Source organism: Dipodomys ordii, unplaced genomic scaffold (assembly GCF_000151885.1).
Source record: "Dipodomys ordii isolate 6190 unplaced genomic scaffold, Dord_2.0 Scaffold233, whole genome shotgun sequence".
Classification (NCBI taxonomy): domain Eukaryota; kingdom Metazoa; phylum Chordata; class Mammalia; order Rodentia; family Heteromyidae; genus Dipodomys; species Dipodomys ordii.
Genome location: NW_012267449.1, coordinates 121,389 through 145,409, shown reverse-complemented (window position 1 = coordinate 145,409; position 24,021 = coordinate 121,389).

Genomic DNA, 24,021 nt, shown 5'->3' with positions numbered 1-24,021 from the left:
GGTTATACTGTGGGGGAGGGACATACAAAGCAACAAAGAGATAATCTTATAAATGCGTTAGAAACACATGCATGAAAGAAAAAACATTAAAATACCTATCTAAGGGTTCATTTTCCTGACATCACAGAATTTTTTTAAAAAGTGAAAATGCACATGCAGGAATCACAATGAGGCAAAGAGATACATTTATGTAGATGCTATTGAAAACAACACTCAGATCTAGAGCTTGCATTTCTTTGAAACTCAGAAAAATGAGCATATTATTCTAGCTTTGGGTAAAACCACTGGAAAAGTTTCTCTTGGATATTTAAGACTATTCAGAGAAATGGACCTGGTTTAATGAACCTATATTACTATGTTACCATAAAATCCTCTTAGCTTATAGGAATGTTGTAGAATTAATGTTTTTAATGTTCTCTAGTTCAAAATAGTATACCTTATGAAATAAGCAATATGTTTTAAACTGTAATGTACAGACACTTTCAGTCTAGCCGACTGTTTTTGCACCTTCTAAGTTATTCTTTCCTCTTTTCTACTATGTTGTTTTCTATTCTATTTTCATATTTCCATTTGCTACAAAATTTTAAGAGAATTTTAAGAGAACTAATAAAGTGTTCAGAAGAATAAGAAGTTGAAGTATTAGTTTTAGAGAGAAGCCTTGACAATTGAGTGTAACTAGTGGTTTGTATTTAAGCTTTTTCTAAGACATACATTTTGACCTTTCTCAACTCGCCTGACTTCTCAAAGAATAAAATGCTTATCTCTGACTGTTCTACAATGCCAGGATACTCAGATAAATATCTGTAGTTAACTTTTCCAAAGATAAACTACTACAACCAAAGCACTGCATTAGATTAAAAACCAGATTGGAAATTTTGCTGCTAAGTAGTGGGGGTTATAACACTTAATTTTGCAACAAAATGAGAGTAATAAAACATTGTATTAGTTTCATAAGATTGCTGCCTCCAATGAGTAAAAACATCCCTAAATATTGTGAAAAACAAAGAAGTTTATGAAGTATTACTTTCATTATTTACATGATCATCTTAGACTATCTTATTATTAGTTTTTAACGATAATAAGGTTTTCATGTTTTCAATGTTCTGAATAGGTTCACATGCAAAATTAATAAGCAACAATTTTTTTGAGTTGATATACACTGCCTTAAGACAATTTTGTCATTCAGCTAATGATACAAAATTTTTTGTAGATATTGAATGTGCTCCATATGTACAAGCAAGTTGAACTATTACAATTCCCTGGAAAAGTTGCTCTAAGCACCATTCCAGGGTCTTCTGACTAATATCTTATTTGGAAGATAGATTGAAAATGATATAGTGATACAGTACAATGAGATTCTCACCACAGGATTCAAGAATAATGGATCTACAAGTCCTCAAATACTACCAAATAATCCCTATTATGCATTGTTAGATAATGTGACTTGTACAAATCTACAAAACCAATTGTCTATTGAACACTGCCTTTTTCTAGTGAGAAAATGTTTCTAATATCTGCAATGCACAATTAATACATCCTTTCATGTGGATTTTAATTATGATATGCTACATTTTTGAGAGTGGGATTGAAAACAACTATGATTTAAGTTCTTACATCCTGATGAGAAACAGGTGTTAAACAAATAAGCACCAAAATAAAATATGATATTTCTTATGAAAAATAAAATAGATTATAACAAGATCCTTTAAAATATCATAAGAAATTGTTTAGGAAAAGCTTTTTGAGGAGGATGTGGAAGCCATTTATCTTATGAATTATAATTGCAAATACTGAGTCATCACAGTTTATCTATTTCCCGTTTAATGATTTTTATTATTATTGTAGGGGTTACAATTACATGGACAAGATAATGAGTACATTTCTTTTTTAAATTTTTGTTGTGAAAATACTGTACAGAGGGGTTACAATTACATGGGCAAGATAATGAGTACATTTCTTATCAAACATTGTTGCCTCCTCCTTTGCTTCCCCTTTCCATCCTTTCCCATCTCTCACCCCTCCTCACCTCCTCCTGATCACTCCCCCATCTGCCCCCACCAAAGTTGTAAAGTTTGTTTTTCGACATAACGTCTTGTACATCACATTGTTGCAATGAGTCCACCTGTATCCTTATTTAAACGATTTGTTTTTTCCCTTCCCCTCCACAAATTATACTAAAATACAGTGAATGAACAAGTCATTCTTAAAAATTATATCCAATTGATTCTTATCCACAAATTCATTAACAAAATGCATTCTCATTTGATGTTCCAATATTTGCAAACAATATTGACAGCAGAAAATGCATATAACAACAATGATAAGCACTTGCAGTTACAATATGATTGATTTGGAACCCTTTCAGATATAACCAGTACTTTAAACTATCAATCATTTTCTTATAATACCAAGAAATATTTTCCCATCACCTATCATGTTTTTTAATTGTGAAAATAATGTACAGAGGGGTTACAATTACATGGGCAATGTAATGAGTACATTTCTTTTCAAGCATTGTTGCCTCCTCTTTGTTTCCCCTTTACATCCCTTCCCACTTCCCTCCCCCCACCAAGGTTGTAAAGTTCATTTTTCGACATAACATCTTATATATCTCATTGTTGCAATGGGTCCACCTGTATCCCTATTTAAACAATGTGTTTTTTCTCTTCCCTTCCACAAATTATACCAACACCAAATACAGTGAAAACAGAGGTTATACCATGGGGGACGGATATACACAGCAACAAAGATATCATCTTATAAATATGGTAGAAATAATAACAAGAAAGAAAAAAACTTTTGAGTGCTTACCTTGGGGTTCATTTCACCTAACATCAACTTATCAGACTGTTTCTGCTTGTCTCAGACATATACAAGTTACTGCAAATAAGGGAAACCATGGGGCCGATGTTTCTTTGGGCCTGGCTTACTTCACTTAATATAATTTTTCCAGGTCTTTCCATTTCCTAACAAATGGGGCAATGTCATTCTTTTTGATAAAGGCATAAAATGCTACTGTGTATACCTTATTTTCTTGATCCATTCATCTACGGGGCATCTGACTTGGTTCAATATCTTAGCTATGGTGAATAATGCTGCAATAAACATAGTTGTGCTGGTAGCTTTAGTATGGTCTTGTTTGTGATCATTTGGGTAAATGCCCAAAAGTGGGATTGCTGGGTCATAGGGGAGTTCTATGTGAAGTCTTTTGAGGAACCTCCATACTGCTTTCCAAAGTGGTTGAACAAGTTTACATTCCCACCAACAATGAAGTAAGGTTCCTTTTTGTCCAGATCCCCTCCAGCATCTGTTGTTGTTAGAGTTCTTGATTTTTGCCGTTCTAACTGGAGTGAGGTGGTATCTCAATGTTGTTTTGATTTGCATTTGTTTTAGATCATGCCATCTGTAAAGAGTCAGAGTTTTACTTCATTTTTCCCAATTTGGATCACTTTTGTGTTTGCATCTTGTCTTTTTTTTGGGGGGGGGTACAGTCCTGGGGCCTGAACTCTGGGCCTGGGCCGTGTCCCTCAGCTCCTCAGCCCACTTGAACCACCACACCACTTCTGTCTCTTTTCTTTTTGCTTATGTAGTGCTGAGGAATCGAACCCAGGGTCTCATGATGCAAGGCAAGCTCACTACCATTGAGCAACCTTCCCAGCCCTGCCTCTTTTCTTATTGCTGTAGCTAGGCCTTCAAATACTAGATTGAAGAGAAGTGGAGAGAGTGGACATCCTTGTCTTGTTCCAGAGTTTAGTGCAAATGGCTTTAGTTTTTCACCATTAAGTATAATGCTGGCTGTAGGTTTGTCATATACAGGCCTTATTGTATTGAGGAATGTTCTCTGGATTCCTAATTTTTCAGGACCTTCATCATAAAGGGGTGTTGGATCTTGTCAAATGTTTTATCTGCATCTATTGAGATAACCATGGGGTTTTTATCTGTTTGATATGATGAATTAAGTTAATTGAATTGCATATATTGAAGCAGCTTTGCATCCCTGAAATGAAATCTGTTTGATTGTGGTGTATGACTTTTTGAATGAATTGTTGAAGTCCATTGGCCAAAAATTTGTTGAGAAGTTTTGCATCAATGTTCATCAAAGAAATGGGTCTATAGTTCTCTTTCTTTGATGAGTCCCTGCCTGGTTTTGGGATGAGGGTTATGATGGCTTCATAGAATGAGTTTGGTAGTGAACTTTCTCTATCAACTTCATTGAAGATTTGGAGGAGTATTGGTGTGAGCTCTGCTTTCAAGGCCTTGTAGAAGTTGGCTGTAAATCCATCTGATCCTGAGCTTTTCTTGGATGGGAGGTCTCTTATTACTGATTCCATTTCAAAGATTGATATGAGCCTGTTAAGATAGTTTAACTCACCTTGGTTTAGCTTTGGCATGTCGAGATTTGTTAGAAAAAGGTCCATTTCTGCCAAGTTCTCAAACTTATTAGCATAAAATTTGAGAAGTATTCCTTTATAATGTTCTGAATTTTGGTTGTTTCTGTGGTGATGTTTCCATTCTCATCTCTGAGTTTATTAATTTGGGTGTGTTCTCTTCTTTTTCTGATAAGATTTGCTAAGGATCTGTTCATTTTGTTCATTTTTTTTGAAGATCCAACTCTTTGTCTTGTTGATTCTTTCTATAGTGTTTTTGGATTTTAATTCGTTTGATTCTAATAATTATTTCTATTCACCTATTGGATTGGGTTTTAGCTTGCTGCTCTTTTTCAAGGAGTTTCAGATGTCTCATTAAATTTTTGGTTTCAGATCTCTCCAATTTCTTGATGTAGGAACTCAGAGGTATAAGCTTGTCTCTGAGTACAGCCTTTGCTGTGTCCCAGAGGAGCTGGTAATTTGTGCGTTCATTTTTGTTGAATATCATGAACATTTGAATTTCCTTTCTAATCTCTTCCATGAACTGCTGGTGATTCAACAGTGTGTTGTTCATCCTCCATGTGTTAGAGGTCTTTCTTTGGTGGCTTTTGGTATTGAGTTCTAATTTTATTCTCCTGTAGTCTGAGAGAATGTAAGGTATAACTTCAATGTTTCTGAATTTGGACAAGTTTGCTGTGTGACTTAAAATATGGTGTATTTTGGAAAATGTTCCATGTGCTGTTGAGAAAAATGTGTATTCTAATGCTGCTTGGTGAAAGATTCACTAGATGTATATTAACTTTATTTGTTCTATGCAGTTGTTTAGATCTGAAGTTTCTCTGTAGAGTTTTTGCCGAGTTGATCTATCTAGTGGGCATAGTAGTGTTTTAAAGTCCCCAAGAATTAATGTCTTTGGATCTATGTGAGATTTGATGGTAAGTAGTGTTTCTTGGAAGAATTTGGGTGCTCCGTTGTTTGTCAAATAGACACTTAGAATTGTAATATCCTCTTGAAGGAGAGATCCCTTAATTAGTATGTAGCGAACTTACTTTATCTCTTCTCACTAATTTTAATTTGAAGTCCATTTTATCTGATATTAGGATTGCAACTCCCGCCTGTTTATGGGGGCCTTTTGCTTGGTAGATTTTGTTCCAGCCTTTCACTTTCAAAAAGTGTTTGTTTTTTTGGGCATTGTGTGATTCCTGAAGGCAGCACTTAGAAGGATCCTGCTTTTTAATCCAACTAGGCAGTCTATGTACCTTAATCAGAGAGTTAAATACATTAATTTTGAGTTAGGACTCCGAGGTATTTGGAAGTACATACTATGCTATCCACCTTCTTGGGGCCTGGGGCAACTGGGTTCTGCCTATGGTTCTTGGATTCTCAATTTAGGTGTGGTGGCTTTTATTGTGATCTTGTTGGTTTTTGTATGTGTAGGACATCTTTCAGTATCTTTTGTAGGGTAGGTTTTGTGGAGATATATTGCTTCAGTTTTTCTTTGCTATGGAAGTTTTCTATTTGACCTTCATTTATGAAGGAGAGTTTAGCTGAGTACAGTATTCTTGCTTGATAGTTGTTTGTCTTTAGGGCATGGCATATATCATTCCAGGCTCTTCTTGCTTTAATGGTCTCTGCTGAGAAATCTGAGGTGATTCTAATTGGTTTCCTTTCATGAGGGATTCATCTTTTCTCCTTGACAGCTTTAAAGATCTTTTCCTTGCTCTGAATTGATACTGTGCAGTTTATAATGTGACAGCTGGATGTGCTGTTCTGGTCTGGTCTATTTGGGGTTCTAAAAGCTTCTTGTATCTGAATAGGCCTATCTTTTTGCATGTTTGGGAAGTTCTTTGCTAGGATTCTGTTAAATTTCCTAGACTATTAACTTCTGTCTCTAGGTACTCCTCTATACCCATTATCCTCAGATTAGACCTTCTGATGATGTCTTCTAAGTGCTGAATAGATCTATCATATTTCTTGAATTTGTCTTGGATGGTTGTATGTTCTTTCTCTATAATATCTAAGCTTTCTTCAATCCCTGAGATTCGATATTCTGCATGGTCTAACCTCCTGTCAAAACTTTCTACTTTGTTTTTTATTTCTTTTCCTTCTAATTGGTAGGCTTCGATGGCTTCAAATTCTTTGTTTTAGATCTTGTATGACCTTCTTCCTTAATTTGGTGTTCAGTGTTTATTCTCAAATCACTTAGTTGATTGGTTATGGTTTCCTTGGACTCCCATTCCTTCTGTTGGGTTCTATTCAGCATTCCCTTTGTGGTCTCCCTGAATTCTTTCAGCTGTCTGTTTTTGGATTCCATGAATGCCTCTATTGGTCTTTGTCTAGTCTCATCCTGCTCTAGCAATTTCTGTATTACTCTTTGATTAGCTTCCTCATGTTCACGCACTTCCTGTAGTTCTCTTTGACTGTTCTCAGCCTGCTCATGCAATGCCTTTATTTATCTTTGACTGTTCTCAACCTACTCATGCAATTCCAGTATTAATCTTTGAATAGCTTCTTCATGCTCATGAGATTTCTGTATTCGTCCTTTGTTTGCCTCCTCTTGCTTCCTATCATGCTCCCAATGATTTCTTGCAGTTTTCAATCTTTTCATTCACCATGTTTACCAGCAGTGTTTGTAGAATTCTTTGGGAAGTCTTCTCTGGATTATACATTAAGTATTTTGTCACCTGATTATCATGAGTGGTAGTTGAGATACCCAGACTTGCCATTTTTATTGTGTTTTTCCAGGTTGTTCTTCCTATTTGATATGAAAGTAACACCAGTTTTGTGCTAGAACACTATTTTAAAGCAAGCATCAACCAGAGTCCTGTAGTTGTACAATCAAAATTGCTGCAAATACCATTTAGTTCAACAGATACAATCTCTTCAACATTGAACAAGTGTGGATTAATGGGCCAAGAACAGCAAAGAATTTGGCAAACCAGAAATTGTAAAGTTTATGGAGAAATGTGGGGGAAAATAGGATTAGAGGAATGTGGAGAGGTAATAGGAGAGTGAATTTAATCAAGTCCTAATCTCAGAGAGGGAAATGGATTGGACAGAATGATAGGAGAGACATTAAAAAAAAACAAGGAAAAATGGAAAAACACAATTTAAATTAAAAAGTGAAAACTTTAAAAATCATGTAAGTTTAAAGAAATGATATCGAGAGAAGAAAAGGATAGGATGAGAGGAGTGGAGGGATAGAAAGTAGACATGAAAATGTAAAAACTAAAAATTCTTAAAAGTAGTTACTTGAAAATTATATAGGTATAAAGATAAATATACTGCTATTAAAGAAGTTAAGCCTAAGAGGTTGTGAATTGAGTAATAAATTTCTGGATTAAGTATGCACACATGTGGGTAAGGCCTAATATTCAACAACGGGTATATGTCTGGGGATTAGCAGAACAGCAATTAAGTCACACAAAAAAGAAAGAAAGAAAAAATAAGATCTTGTATCTCTCCCCTGTGTCCATTATCAGTCTCTTGGTGGAATCTCTGGTCTGCTTGTGGTGTTTGGTTTTCCTGTGGCTTGATTGGTTTCTTGAGTGAGTTTGTTTGAGCTGGCAAAAAAATGCTCTGTCTTACCCAGAATTTTGTGATCCTCTTCCCAGGCTAGTTCAATGGGATGGAGATCTGCTTTGAGTATCACAAAAGAGGGAGATGGCCGTTTCCTCTAGTTTGGAGCTGCTGTGATGAGGCTAGGTTCTGGGTAGGGTTGAGGCCTTTCAGCAAAGAGTATCTATTTGCTGAGGAGTAGCTCCTGAGATACTCACAGAGCCCAGTCTGGAGCCATTCTCAGGGTTTATGTTTACTGAATTTCAACAGATTGTCAAGGCTGCTGTAGGAAGGGGCAACCTCTGGCTCTGTTTACCCAGTTGAGAAAGTCACTCCTCCAGGGGCAGAGATTCCTCTGTCTGGGCTGGATGACTTTCCCCTGGGTGGAGCTGAGCCTGGCAGGTCAGGTTAGGTTCCTGTGACCTGCTAAATGACTCTTTTGTTTTCTTCCAAGGCCTGAGTTGGAGCTAGCTGCTCAGCTGCGCCTTTGTCTGTTGGTGGGGGAGGGGCAGCCTTCCCTCTTCTGTTCCTTGAGAATGAGTGAGGATGTCAGGGTTCTACTCACGCCAGAGTCTCGGCTCCTGGGTCGTCTCTGGTCTGCAATCTGCAGAATGAAGATATCATCTGCATCTTGTGATTTCTTGCTGGTGTTGAGTAGAATCATCTTGCCGCTGTGTCTGATGTGTTTGTCCTGGACTCTCTCTGTAGGTATGGCAGGTATGGCCGCTGCCGCTGCCACCGTAGCCACCACAGCCATGGCTACCAGCAAGTGCTTAGATCTTTCTCCTTGCCTGGATTTTCCATCTGTAGACAAATTCTGTACTGTGATGGCACACTTGGTGTGATTCTTTAGCCTAGGACTGTTCAGTGGAACACTCCATCACCTAGCATTTTAAACTCTCATCAGACTAAGAACATACTGAAAATTGTTATAGAAATGAAAATATTTTACAGGTGGATCTGATGCAACAATGAGAAGTACAAGTTGTCATGTCCAAAACGAGCTTTACAACGTCGGTGTGGGGAGGGAAGGGGGTGGGGGGGAGGGGGGAAGGAGAAGGATTGGGATGGGGGAGGGGGGAGGCTGGGAAGGGATGGGAAGGGTAAACAAAGGAGGAGGCTGCAATGCTTGGTAAGAAATGTACGCATTATCCTGCCCATGCAATTGTAACCCCTCTGTACAGTATGTTCACAAATAAAATAAAATAAAATAAAAAAAGAAATGAAAATATTTAAAATACAGATCCAGATATAGAAGCATGTAAGCAACAACAACTCTCATACTACTATTATTAGGCATGTTTCTCATATCTAAAATGACATCAATGAAATACTGACATTGAAAATTTCATTGTTTCTTTCAATGATTCTGAGAGCAATTTGTCTCTTTGATTCCTTCACTTATTTAACAAAGTTGAGTGCCAGCCTGGTGCCAGACACTGTGGTGAGTATTTGCATTAGAACAGATAACAAGAGTTCCTCATGCATTTATATACATACACAGATACAGCTTGATACACACATACATACATATATACATAGCCATATGACAAAGATGTGACAGATAGTTGTATAGATATAGATATAAATAGGTGATGCAAAAGAAAGATTAATATATATTTGTTCTATTGGCTGATTTTTCTCTCTAATCATGTAATTGATGTTAAGTGTCATTGATACCAAAACAACAACTAATCCAATATTTTCATTTTCCAAAGTACTCCTTTGTGGGCATCGATTTTGGCCCAAATTCTATCTCAGAGGATTTTATAAACAGAATTATACTATACCTATATATCTTTCCTCAATCTACAAAAATCAATGCAAAGAAAAAATGGGGTCATGCAGGGAGATGAATGCAATTTTTGTTAGGGAATAATTTCTCTTCCTTTATTTTATATCTGTGTCAAGTAAAAGGGAAATTAAAAAAGAATTGAAGACCAGACATGCCTTTCAAGAATGAAACCTGAACATCATTTCAGTTTAGATTGGCACTTGCTGAGATGAAAGCACCAAGTTCACCTGAAATGCTCTGAGAAAGAGGCAAGAAGATGGAGTCCTTAAAACTGCTCTCTTACACTTGGAAACATAGCAACATGAGGTTCATTTTGTCTAGAGATTCCTAGAGGTGGAGGACCTGCTAAGGTAGCTCATGTTGATAAGGTAGCTGTGTTGATAAAAGTCAAATTCAGACATGAAATAAAAAAAATGATGGACGGTTTAAGATGTAGTTTGGCTGCCTTTCTCTGTGGATGGAAGAAGAGGATGCAGAGTGAAACATGGAAATGGACTTCCTGGGATGCTTTTGGGTGCACATAAATCACTCACTCTTTAAAATATTCTATTCTCACTCATATTTGTTTTTATTTTTTCATTTTAAAGTCCCCTTCTATTTATCAACACATGTTTACTGAATACCACTATGTTTAAGGCCCTGTTCTAGGTACTGGCACTCCAACAGTGAATAGAACATTTATAAAGAAAGGGAGACTACAGTCTGAATATAGTCTATAATTCTTTCTACATGGGAGATGGAGGAAGAAGGCTCACAATTTTGAGGTAGCCCCCCAAATTAGTAAGTCACTATCTCAAAACAAGTTATTAAAAGGGGGCTGGAAGCATAGCTCAAGTGTTAGATTGATTACCCAGCGTGCCAATAGTGTGGGTATTACTAAAAATTCTGAATAAGGCACTTTGCCTTCTTTCTTTCCTTTCTTCTTTCTTTCTTTCTTTTTTTCCTTCTTTCTTTCTTTCTTTTTCTTTCTTTCCTTCTTCCTCCCTCCCTCCCTCCCTCCCTCCCTCCCTCTCTCCTTTCCTTCCTTGCTTCCTCCCTCCCTCCCTTCCTTCCTTTCTTCTCTTTCTTTCTTTCCTCTATTCCTTTATTCTTCTTTCTGTCTTCCTTCCTACTCTTTCTCTCTTCCTTTCTTTCTTCCTTATTTCTTTCTTTCCATCTTTCTTTTCTTTATTTTCAGTCATGGGGCTTGAATACTGAGCCTGGGCACTGACCCTGAGCTCTTCACCTTAATGCAAGCACTCTACCACTTGAGCCATGACACCACTTCTGGTTTTCTGGTAGTTAACTGAAGATAAGAGTCTCACAGACTCTCCTGTCTGGGCTGGCTTTGAACTGTGAACCTCACATCTCACCTTCCTGAGTAGCTAGGATTACAGACATGAGCCACCGATGCCTGGCTTCCATCTTTCTTTTTTATCATCAAGGTTATGTACAGTAGGATTATAGTTACATAACTAAGATAATAAGTACATTTCTTGTCAAACTTGTTACCCCTTCCCTCATTTTTCTCTTATTTTTTTCCCCCAACCTCTACAAATTGTACAGATCATTTCCAACATATTGTCTTGTATATATTGCTATTGCATTGTTTCCCCCTTTGTCCTTGTCTCACCATTCTGTTGTTCCCATTCCCTTCCCTAATTCAAATAAATCTATATACAATACCAGGGTACAAAATCAATTACAGTGACAACAGGGGTTATACCATAGGTGGAAGAACATACAAAAGAAACAAAAAAATCATATAGTACATTAAAAGCAACAACAACAAAGAAAAACCTCTTGTGTCTATGTCTTGGAGTTCATTTCGCTTAGCATCATCTTATATGGTCATATGTACATAGCTATTTTGCTCATGTGATAAGATTCTATTATATGTATACTAATTATTGCAAATAAGGGAAACCATGGGGCCTACATTTCTTTTGGTCTAGCTAAGTTTTTTCATCCCACATCAGAGAGTTTGACATCAATATGAAAAATGACATTCTTTTTTTATATATTCATTTTTCTTTCCTGATGTTAAAATTATTTGCCAGGTATGAAAATTGTTTTAGAACTAATGACAAGTGAGTTTTTCATACACTGCCTTTCATCATTAACATCATCAACATTTATTGGTAAGTTAGTCCCAGAGCTGATTGTAACATTGACTAGAAATATGAGTATCCAACAAATGAATTCATAGAATGAACCATTTTAAGTCTCGCTGCTTCCTGTTATTCCCCGTGGAATAACATCTAACTTTATGCTTGCCAGAAGTTTGTCTTTTAAGCAAATAAGTGATTATGCCACTCACCTGATTTTTTATTCAGTAGTTCCTTTATGCTCTTGGAAATATTTTTCAAAACTATCTTAGAAATAAGTGACCTGAAAGACTTCAAAACATAATTTCCAAGACGAAGGAAGCAGTGCATTTAACAAGTTCCGTAACAGTTTGTTGATATCCATTCAAGGTAGGAAAACATTGGTGTTCGGGAATAAAGTTTAATCTCTTTAAATTCAAATTCCATGCCCACTCCATTTTGTTGTTCTCTTTTGGCACCTCACCCTTTTCTTCTTGTAAGCTAACATTTTAATCATCTTTGTAATATCCAAACCCAGTGTACTGGCTTTGCATGGGGCAAGCAATACTGGGTAGGTTATAAATTGACCCTGTTATTTCAGTGTTCTAGTCCACTAAGCTAAGTAGCCACTATGGTGTTGTAGAAAATTATATTGGTCTGTGTCCTTTGCTTACTCTGCTGTTTTTCCCATCAAAATTGGCATTGCCTGAAAAAATGAAATTTCAAAGTGACATTCAATTTTTACTTAGTTATTGGGCTTCAGAGAATAGTTACAGCAGAGTAGAACTACAGAATGTAGAATATTCCTCATGTTGAAAAGGGCAACCCAGAAAGCATGACAAAAGTCATATTTCAATCACTTCCCTCATCTTTACATGTTAACGATTATGGTTTCTGTGTTCAAAATGCTGATTCTTCAATGCTCCAAGAAGCCTTCATTTTATCCACATTACCATTTCCCCCCTGGATTCAGAAGTGAAGATATACTACCACTGTCTCTTTTTTCTTTCTTCAGTTCAGAAGAATATCGATATTCCTAGCATATAGAAAATGGGTCTATTATTTTTATGCAACAGTCAGCTTGTTAATGCTTTATTCATTTAACTGTGCCCTGATCTTTTACTGCTACTAAAGTTTATTCTGATGGAAATGATTGCTTGTATGTATGTGTTCAAGGGAAAGAGTCTGGTGAAATACAGCCTATAATCCCTAATGTGCTTTGGTACAGTGGTGAATAATGCCAACAAAAGTGTATCTGTTTTCCTTTCTCAAAGATTAAATTTGATCTTCAAACCATTTACTTGAGAGATCATCTTCTTTCTGTTTTCTTCAAGAGTAGCTCTCTCTCTTTCTTTCTCTCTCCTTTACTTCCTTCCTTTTATCCTTCCTTCCTTTTTCCTTCCTTCCTTTCTTCCTTTCTTTCTTTCTTTCTTTCTTTCTTTCTTTCTTTCTTTCTTTCTTTCTTCCTTCCTTCCTTTTTTCTTTCTCTCTCTCTTTCTTTCTTTCCTTTTTTTCTGAGAGGTCGAATTGGGAGTCTTTATTGGAAAGCCACTGATTGCAGGTGGACTCATGTACCCCCCATAACTTGCAGCCTCAAAAATACTTAATACTGTTAGGAAACTGAGCCATGAGGGTAGTAAAGCAAAGAAAGAGCAGAAAAACAATCCCAACAAATCTGATCAACTGTAATGGATCACTAAAGAGGGGTACCATTGTGATTTGAGGAAAGTCAAGAGCCATAAGGCATAGTACAAAATGGTCCATGAGCTGGCCACGGTCAGGGGGCAGGGTCATGGGGGGCTGGAGAATCTAGAAAGTTCATGGTACAGGACTGGAAAGTCCAGTAACTATTGTCCAAGTCCCCATACCTTCCTCTAGGTATTCAGGCAGTCCATCACCTGAGGGTTGGACTTCACCTTCATCTACCAAGAAGACAAGAGGGCATCAAGTAGACCCAATTCCTATCATCCTCCACATTGACAAGATGGCACCAGTTAGACCAGTATCCTTATTTCATTCCCCACTGGTTTTATGTACATAGAATCAAATAGTTGATTCTTCAGTTAGAGAGCTGTATTAGGATCCTGGGACCATGAACTTAATTGAGTAAGTTTAAACAACGTTTATAAAAGAAGATCTCCTGCACTAAAGTTGCTTCATCAGCATAAGAACAACATGTTTCTCCTAAGGCTGCATAGAGTTCCTTCTCAGTTTCTGCCTGGGCTGATCCCAACTGCAACCTAAGGGGTTTCCAGCAGTTAAAGTTGGCTTTGTATGACTGACACCCATATGATCAGGAGGCTTTGAACTTAAACATAACCAGCAAACCTTTTCCAAATCAGACTGGGTAATGTTTATAAATCTATATACCACAGAAAGGTTGTCACACAAAGAAGATCCAGGAAAGGAGTTGACAGAGAGTGTGAAACATCAGTGTGATGAAAAAGTCAGCTTCAGAGGATCTGAAGTGGTGTGTGCCTTCCATCCTGAATCAAAAAGGTTTTCAGCTGTGTATGCTGGATCCAGGCATGGATCCTCTGTACTTTTACCATGATGGGAATGGTCAAGACACAGATGTAGGATCTCTTCCAGGTGCCAGTGAGGGTATCTTTGATGAACTTAACCCAAATGGAATCTCCAGGTTGGAAAGGATGGGTTTGACTCAAGCTGAGCAGTGGCAGTGTCTCCTAAACCTGTTTATACATTTTCTGCTGAGTTTACTGTAAGTTCTGCAGAGATTTAAGTATGGAAGCATTTAAGCTAAGGCATGGGGCTTGACTTCAGTGAAATCTAGCTCCCAATGCTCTCCTGGTTGTTTCCTCAGAGAACGCTGGCTTGAATAGAAGGCTGGGGCTGGGAATAGTCAATAAAATATTTAGGAGCCCTGTTAGTATTAAGACAGCTTCTCAGGCAGTGGCAGTGGCTATACAATTTCCTTTTACATGGGTAGCTTTTCCTAATTTTCACAGATAATTATATAAACTTGCAGTATCTGTGGATATGTCCATACATATATTCATATGAATGCATGTTTGTGTTCATGTTCATCTTTGTAGTTTAGTGTATAAGTGACAGATAGAGTGAGAGAGAGAGTGAGTCGAGAGAGAGAGAAGAAGCGAGAGAGAAGGAGCAAGAGAAATTATATGCTTACTTGCTTATAGATTGAGGGTTACCATTTTGGATAGACAAAGCAAACTTCCACTGATTGTGGTGAGACCAAAAAAGTAAGATTATGCTCCTTCATGGAAATATGGAAATATCCCTCCACAATGTAATAGAAAATGTTCCTCAAATTAATGGTGTAATTTAAGTAAAATAATATTGAGATAAAAATTGGAAGAATTGGGGTTGGGATTTAGCTCAGTGAAGGGCACTTGCCTGGCAAGTGCAAGGCCGTAAGTTTGGTCCTCAGCTCTGGGAAAAAATAAATCATTAAGAAATAAAATAAAATAAAACAATTGGAAAATTGAGTTTTATCTTATCTCAGATCTAACTCATGTAACCTTAAGTAATTTTTTTTTTTGGTCTAGTCGTGGGGCCTGAACTCTGGGCCTGGGCGCTGTCCCTCAGCTCTTCATCTCAAGGCTAGTGCTCTACCACTTCAGCCACAGCACCATTTCCGGCTTTTTTTCTTTTTGCTTATGTGGTGCTGGGGAATCAAACCCAAGGCCTCATGCATGCAAGGCAAGTACTCTACCACTGAGCCACCTTCCCAGCCCCACCTTAAGTAAATTTTATAACATCACAATGCTAATATTCTCATCCATATACATGCATTTCTCAGGGTCCATTTTGCTGTCCCCCTACACTCCCATGTGTGTATACGTAAGTGTACATCCACTTGCCTTTTATTCTTAAAGGTAAGGAGAATCTGATTGATGCATTTTTGGTTTTATGTTGGTTCCTGGGCTTATCCTGATAACTCAAGCAATGGAGCTAGCTGACAATGCAAGACAAAGATAATTGAGTATGAAATGTACTAATTCCAAGCCAAATTAAGGGCATTATGGGAAATGGAGAGTTCAACTTTATCAAATATTAAGAATACCAAGTAATATGGATATTGGCAATATATTCAGCAATGTAAAAAAGAATACTTTTAGGGTGGTGGTGAGTATGAATACCTGATTGGAATCATGACAATACAAAAACAGGAACTTTCAATACATCTTAAGAGAAATTTTGCTCTAACAGAAAGGAAAAATGAACAGCAAATTGAAGGAGCATATGGAGCCAAAGAGAGTCTTTTCTTTTATATGTGTGAAACAATGTATCAAATATAAAATAGCTTATGCAAGGAACAGCTGGACAGCTCCCATGGTATTAAATATAATATTGTAGTATTTCAGAAGGCCCTTGTGGTTCATCCTGATCAAGAAAATCTGCCCTTGCCCCTAATGCCAACCATTATTTAACTCCCTCATATCATATCCTTGTTATTCCTTATGTTTTTGTCATGTAAGTATGTACTCCTGAATACCAGTTCTAGAATATTTTTGGCATTTAGGCAAATGTATTCACATTGTGTGCATTTCTATCTTCCTTCTTGCTTTAGCAGTGTTTTCCAGGTTGATTCATACTGTGTTTTTCAATTATGCTCGGTTAGTTTTTACTAATCCACTATATCAAATTGTTTGACTAGGCCAAATGTGTGTGTGTGTGTGTGTGTGTGAGAGAGAGAGAGAGAGAGAGAGAGAGAGAGAGAGAGAGAGAGAGAGAGAGCACATTTCATTCTTACATTAATATATTTTCTATTGGTAGATATTGGGGCCTTTCAGGTTTATGCCCCACACTACAACCTGTGCCTGGCATCAGATTTTATGAACTTGCATCTCCTGTCAGTAATACCCACTGGATGCTAGAACAGATGACTTTCAGCTGATTGTCTGCTCACAGTTGTTCTAGAGTGCTACTTTTTCATTTAAGTGTTTTCCAAAAGCCCAAGTTGCTAACAGGGAAGTCCTGAAGAGGATGAGAGCTAATTCTCATTCTTCCAGGATGCTTTCTCATTCAGTGAGGGACAGCAGTCCACTGAAGGGACAATTTCAAAGTAGGCATTATGCATTTGCATTATACAATTCTTTATAACACAGACAGGTTCCAGTTTCTAAAAATACCACTATTTAGTAATGCAGACTTTATTGGTTTCCTCTTTCTCTGTCACATTTTTTCCACTTCTTTAATAGTACTTCCTGAGATCATTTCCCAAATAAATCATCTGAACTCAAATTAGTGTCCTACCCTCTGCTTTAAGGGTAATGAAAACAAAGACAAGACTTTAATGAATAATGCAACATTGAATATTCTTGTAAATACCTCTTGGGGCACATGTGCACAAATTGCTCTATGGTAGAGCTCAACAAACGTTTTTCTGCAGAATGCTAGATAATAAATATTTTAGGATCTTCTGGCCACAAATGAGCGTTGTCATATATTCTTCATTGGTTCTATGTTGTAATATCAGCTTTACAAGCATAGAGAAAGAAAAAAAAACATTTCTTAATTCATGAGTGGCTTGGCTTAAAGACTATAGTTTGTAAACCCCTGTTCAAGGATACATTCTTATGAGCAAAACCACTAGGTCAGAGAATATATGTAGATGTAGCTCATTAAAACACTGTTAAAAGTTTATTTAAAGTGGTTAGACACTCATTAGCAGGAAATAAATGTGCAGTTATGCTTTGACTTTGTTCACATTCATGTTTAAGAGAATTTTCAATTTTAGATCTTCTTTTGGAATATTAATAGTGTCACAATGTCTGGGTTTTTTTGTTGTTGTTTTTGTTGTTTTTGCATTTTTTTATTGTGAAAATACCTTACAGATGGGTTACAATTACATGAGCAAGGTAATGAGTACATTTCTTATCAAGCATTGTTGACTTCTCCTATTTTTCCCCTTTCCATCCCTTCCCATCTCCCCCCACTCCCATCCCCCGTGCCCCCCTCTCCCCTTCAACCCCACCTCCTCACGCCAAAGTTGTAAAGTTCGTTTTTCGACATAACGTCTTGTACATCTCATTGTTGCAATGGGTCCACTTGTATCCCTATTTAAACAATTTGTTTTTTCCCTTCCCCTCCACAAATTATAACAACATCAAATACAGTGAAAACAGGGGTTATACTGTGGGGGAGGGGCATACAAAGCAACAAAGAGATATCTTATAAATATGTTAGAAATAATAGCAAGCAAAAAAAAGAAAACATTGAGTCCTTACATTGGGGTTCATTTCCCTAACATCAACTTATCTGAACATTTCTGCTTGTCTCAGACATATACTAGTTGCTACAAACAAGGGAAACCATAGGACCTATGATTCTTTGAGCCTGGCTTACTTTACTTAATAGATTTTTTCCCCAAGTCTTTCCATTTCCTAACAAATGGGGCAATGTCATTTTTTTCTAATGGAGGCATAGAATTCCATTGTATACATATACCACATTTTCTTGATCCATTCATCTACTGAGAGGCATCTGGTTTGGTTCCATATCTTAACTATGGTAAATAATGCTGCAATAAACATTGTTGTGCTGGTATCTTTAGTATGGTCTTGTTTGTGATCATTCGGGTAAATGCCCCAAAGTGGGATTGCTAGGTCATAGGGGAGCTCTATGTGGAGTCTTTTGAGGAACCTCCATACTACTTTCCAAAGTGGTTGAACAAGTTTGCACTCCCACCAACAATGCAAGTAGGGTTCCCTTCTGTCCACATCCCCTCCATCACAGGCCGAAATTTTCTTAATAGAGACCCAGAAACACAACAAATCAAAGATAGGTTGGACAAATGGGATTGCATGAAATTGCAGAACTTCTGAATGGCAAAGGACATAGCTAGCAAGATCAATAGAAAGCCCCCGAATTGGGAGATCTTCACTAGCTGTACAATTAACAAGGATCTCATATCTAAAATATACCTGGAACTAAAAAATTAAATCTCCCAACAACAAATCCTCAAAGAAACAACTGCCCAATAAATAAGGGGGCTAAAGGCTTAAAGAGAAACTTTTCTGAAGAGAAAAGAAGGATGGCTAATAGACACATCAAGAAATGCTCAACCTCCATAGCCATAAAAGAAATGGAAACAAAGAGGAGGCAACAATGCTTGATAAGAAATGTACTCGTTATCTTGACCAGGTAATTGTAACTAATCTATATGGTATTCTCACAATAAAAAATAAAGAAAGAAAGAAATTCAAATCAAAACCATATTGAGATACCACCTCACTCCAGTTAGATGGCTATAATCAAGAACTCTAAGAACAGCAGATGCTGGAGGATTTTGTTTTGTTTATGATTTTTGAGAAAAACTTTTCTGGATTCATCATATACTGTCCTTGAACTCACCAACCACTTGCTCTTACTTGTAAAGGCCATGTTTGTATACTTGCCCCATTACAATGTAGTTTTATTGTGAATTTTCTCCATGACTAATCAGGCTTAAAATAATTTTTATCTTTATTTTAAAATTTCATATGTGGTATCTAGACCTAAAGTAAATAATATGACATGATTGTAAAAGAAGACTGTTAAGAGGGACCAGCAAGGGAAGGTTCAGGACAAAGGAGCGGGTGATAGTATTTCAGTTAGTATAATGGAACTTACTAAAGCTGATGAAAAACAGGGAAAGAAGAAAGGAGAGTTAAAGTAGATAGGGTAGATTTACAGAACATATTATATGTATAGATGTAAATATTGCAAGGAATTCTTTTATACAATTAATCATAATAAAATTGAAAAATAAAACTAAAAATACAAATATGATTACAATTATTAAAACATTAATTGTACAAATCAATGTACTCACTGTGGTATTTACACGTGATACAGCATGTCCACCAATCCTTCTTCTACCTCAACCTGTCACTTCATACTGTTTTCACACTCTTTTCTAGTAACCCCTCTGTTACTTTATGATTCTCTCTCTCTCTCTCTGTTGGTACCAGGTCTTGAATTTAAGGTTTCAAACTGCTTGACTTTCTTGGCTTGAACTTTACTTCTTGAAACATGCTTCTAGTCTAACATTTTGTCAGTTAACTAGAAATAGAATCTCACATGTTTTGCTCGCTGGGATGGCTCACCTAATGGTTAGACTTCAGATCTCAGCCTCCTTAGTAACTAGGGTCACTGGCATCTGGCTTTTATTATCTAACACAATTGTTTATAAATTCCATATATGAGAGAAAATATGTCATAATTCCCTTTCTTTGTCTCACTTATTTTGCTTAGCATAATTCCCTCCAGTTTCTACCCTCTATGCAGCAATTACAACAATGAATTTTTCTTTATAGTACAGTAGTACTCCATTGTGTACATATGGAGATATTTATCCATTCATCTTTTGACAGACATGTAGGTGGTTTATATATCTTAGCTTTGCATATATCTTAGCTTGCAGTAACTATGGGCATATAAGTATCTTTTTTTATTCTAACTTCAGTTCCTTCAGATGTATATCCAATATTGGAGAGCAAGATCACCTGGTAGTGTTTGAAAAACCTCAATACTACTTCCTTGTGGCTGGAAAAAAATTTACATTTCTACCAATAGTGTAGAGTGATTTATTTTCCCCATATGCTCATCAGAACTTTGTTGTTGGTTGGTTTTCTTCATGATAATCATTCTGACTGGAGTGAGAGAATCTCACTGTAGTTTTCACTTACATTTCCCTGATCATCAAATATGTTGAATGTTTTCCCATATAATTATTAGGCATTTGTACTTCTTTTGACAATCTCTATTTAATTCATTTGTCCATTTTAATTGGATTGCTTAATTTCTTGTTTTGTTATTGTCTTTAAGCAGTTGCACAAAGGAGTTACCATTCGATAAATCATTTTATAAAGATAATGCATCCTTTCATCATTCTCCCCTTCCCTGTCAATCCAACTTTCCTCTCAATTTTCTTAATTTTGTAAGATATGCATTGAATTTTATGACTTCATTGTCTCCACCTTTCTCTCTTCAATACTCTACTCTTTTCCCCTTAACTCTATCCTACCTTTCAAGTACCAGTTTCTTTGTACATTGTATTCACTTTATTGGATTGTGAGTTACTATATTGTTTAATGTTTTGAACTCTTTATATATCTTGGATATAAAGCTTGTCTTTTCAGTTATTTTGGTTATCAATTAATAATAAACAGAAATTTCTCTAGATGAGTGGAAGAAATGACTTGTGGAGAATTTTTCATAGCAATTGTGATTTTCTTACTATATCTCTTTTATTTACTACCTAATTTGCAAAGTTACTTTTAATTATTTCTCCCTTCCCTTTATTTTGATTATACCGTTGTTTCAGAACTTAGCTTCTGTCCTTCACTTTGTATGTATCACATCTCTTTTTCCTCATAATATCTTTAGAAAGCAAGTAATATTGCCTTCATAGTAATAAAACTACATCTTTTCAGTAACTGAGATAGGTCTCGAGTCCAAACCTGACTTAAAAGAGATCACATTCTTAACTGCTAACCTATATAATTTTAATAGAAAATTAATTATACTATCCTTTTATTTTGGATACAGTGAAGCATTTTAATCTAATTCTCACAATGGGAAACCACTCATTTAAATATTGTTTGTCTGAATCCCTGAGGAGTGGTAAATTACTTTTGCAAAATAACAAGACAGTCAATTTTTTTCTCAAGTGGCCTTACAATTTTGTCATATTCACAGTAGCTAGAACTGTGCTCTCCCTAGTGGCTATAGTGCCAACTTACTATCATTGTTTTTTAGAGTAACTGTTGTTTCCTCTAAATTCACAGTCACTTTCCTATTTCATTCTCATTCTCCCAGTAGAATGTGTGCTTCACAATCTCTCTGTGACAAAAACGGGCAATGACATGGACTGTCATATTTACCAAAAGAGTAAGAATTATTTAAGGAATATAAGTTTTCCTGTATTTGTGTTTTTACTTAAGTTATTTCAATTACATATGTTATGTAAAAGTAAAAGGGAGCAACACAATTTTGATGAATTATACAAATAGGAAAAAATTCAAATACCAAAAGCCAATGTCTTCATACATTTTTCTCCAGTATACAATAAATGTTTTGTGATTTATAGGACAATGGGGTTTTTTATGTTCTTGTCTAGATACTATAATCAATAGAAGGAAACAAAGGAATCCTTTTTGTTAAACATCCAAGAAAATTTATTGCATGTACTTAGATTTGTTTAATGTCAGTTTTACATACAAGTGAATATTAATACCTATCATATGAAAGAAAAAGGACAAAACTTTGCATGCCACCTGAAAGAGGATTGTGAGATGATAGTGGAATGTGAGAATTCACCCCTCCCAGAAATTTTGTACAAAAAAATGTTTGTGTGAAAATATTCACCTACAAAACCAGCTGGTTAATCCTTAGACAATGTTATTCCCTCTGATAGAAAGAAAAAGTTAAACTTAAATAATTTGGACATTAACCTAATATACAGGTTAGGATATCCAAAGCTTTTAACCAACTTTAAAAGGAAAAACTAATACATTTTTTGTATAATGTGAAGAGTGGTTAGTATTTTTAATAAAATACTGGGACAATGAAATATCTTCCTTCAGAACTTACCTTCAATGTTAAATGTTTGTTATCATCTTCCGACAAAAGAATCAAAAATATTTGGAAGACTTATTTTAGGATTTTGAGGGAAAAGGTAAGAAGGAGCATTTGCAATGTGAAAAACTAAAATTACAGATGGGCATTGAAGCCTAAGATATGTGAGACAGGAGGACCATTTGACAAAGGCCAGAAAATGAGTTGTTTACATCGTTTCAAGTAAGTATGGCTCAAGATCATCATAGATTGGTGGTTTATGAAAATGATTCAAGAAGAGTATTCTTATCATGTTACAAGAGGTCTTTCTCATGAAGGGTTAATTTTCTTGGAGTTAAAACAATGGGTTTAGTCTGGAACACCTCCCATTTGTTAGTCATGTCAACATAGATTGCCAGTATCTCTTTACTTTAGACTACAGAGCTGTTTTAGTGGGTTATAAATGTTTTAATAGATGAAGAGAAATACATGTTTTTAAAACAGAGAATTTTTTAAATGAACCAGAAATCAAAATAAAAATAAAATTCAGTCTATGCTAAAAAAAAAGCTTAACAAAATCATTCATGGGAGTTTAAATAATGATTTTCACCCTTCATCCTATTAAGATATCTATGTCACATCACATTTTTGTGACTTAAAACAAGCTAGGTAATATTATTGTGTTAGTTTTTTCCTCCAAGGAGCATATGCTAAGATACAATTAAATGTGAAAGAAAATAATTGAATCCTGTGAAGGATACATAGTGGGAAAGTAATGGCATTTGAGAAAGATCTGATGTCTTTGAAAGGAAAGTGGAAAGAAAGGTAGGTTTATTGGGGAAATGTGCAGAGAGCAATGAGATTGCAAGACTATTTTTTTTGTCGGTAATGAGGCCTGAACTCTTCTGGGCCTGGGTGCTGTCCCTCAATTCTTTAGTTCAAGGCTAACTCTCTACCACTTGAACCACAGTGCCACTTCTGGCTTTTTCTGCTTATGTGAGTGCTGAGGCATTGAAACCAGGGCCTTAAATTTTTATCCTTTTTGTATACTCATCACAATCTGTATCTCCTCAAGAATTATATTCTATTCTCACAAAGCATTATTCCCTATACCTTCATTCCATATAATATACCTCTATCCTCTTATTTCCTCTTTCTTTCTCCTTCTTTTTATTCATAGAACTTAAATATCTAAACTCCCAATGGAGCTTATAAGTTCTTGTTGTGTATAACATTATTGGTAGAGCAGGTTATGTTTTCAATTTTTTTACTATATTTAAATACATGATTTGATTTTGAATTGATGATTTTTTTTAACTGGAGACGTATACCTCTGTTCTAGTGATGAGAAACTGCATGTCATCCCTGCTACCACTCAGTTCTTCCTGAACTTTGACAATACATACATAATTTCCTCTAGGAAATTATTTGATCTCAGAGAGATTCAAATCCCAATACAGAAATATGAGAAAAAGGATAATGTAATTAATTCCTTCAGAATCAAGACTTCATGAAAAGCTTCAAATGATATTGGAGTGGATGAAATCTCAGAGTTACAAGAACAATGATAAGAATGATAGATAGCTGGCGCTGGTGGCTCACACCTGTAATCCTAGCTATGCAGGAAGCTGAGATCTGAGGATTGCAGTTCAAAGCTAGCCCTGGCAGGAAGGTCTATGAGACTCTTATCTCCAATAAGCCACCAGAA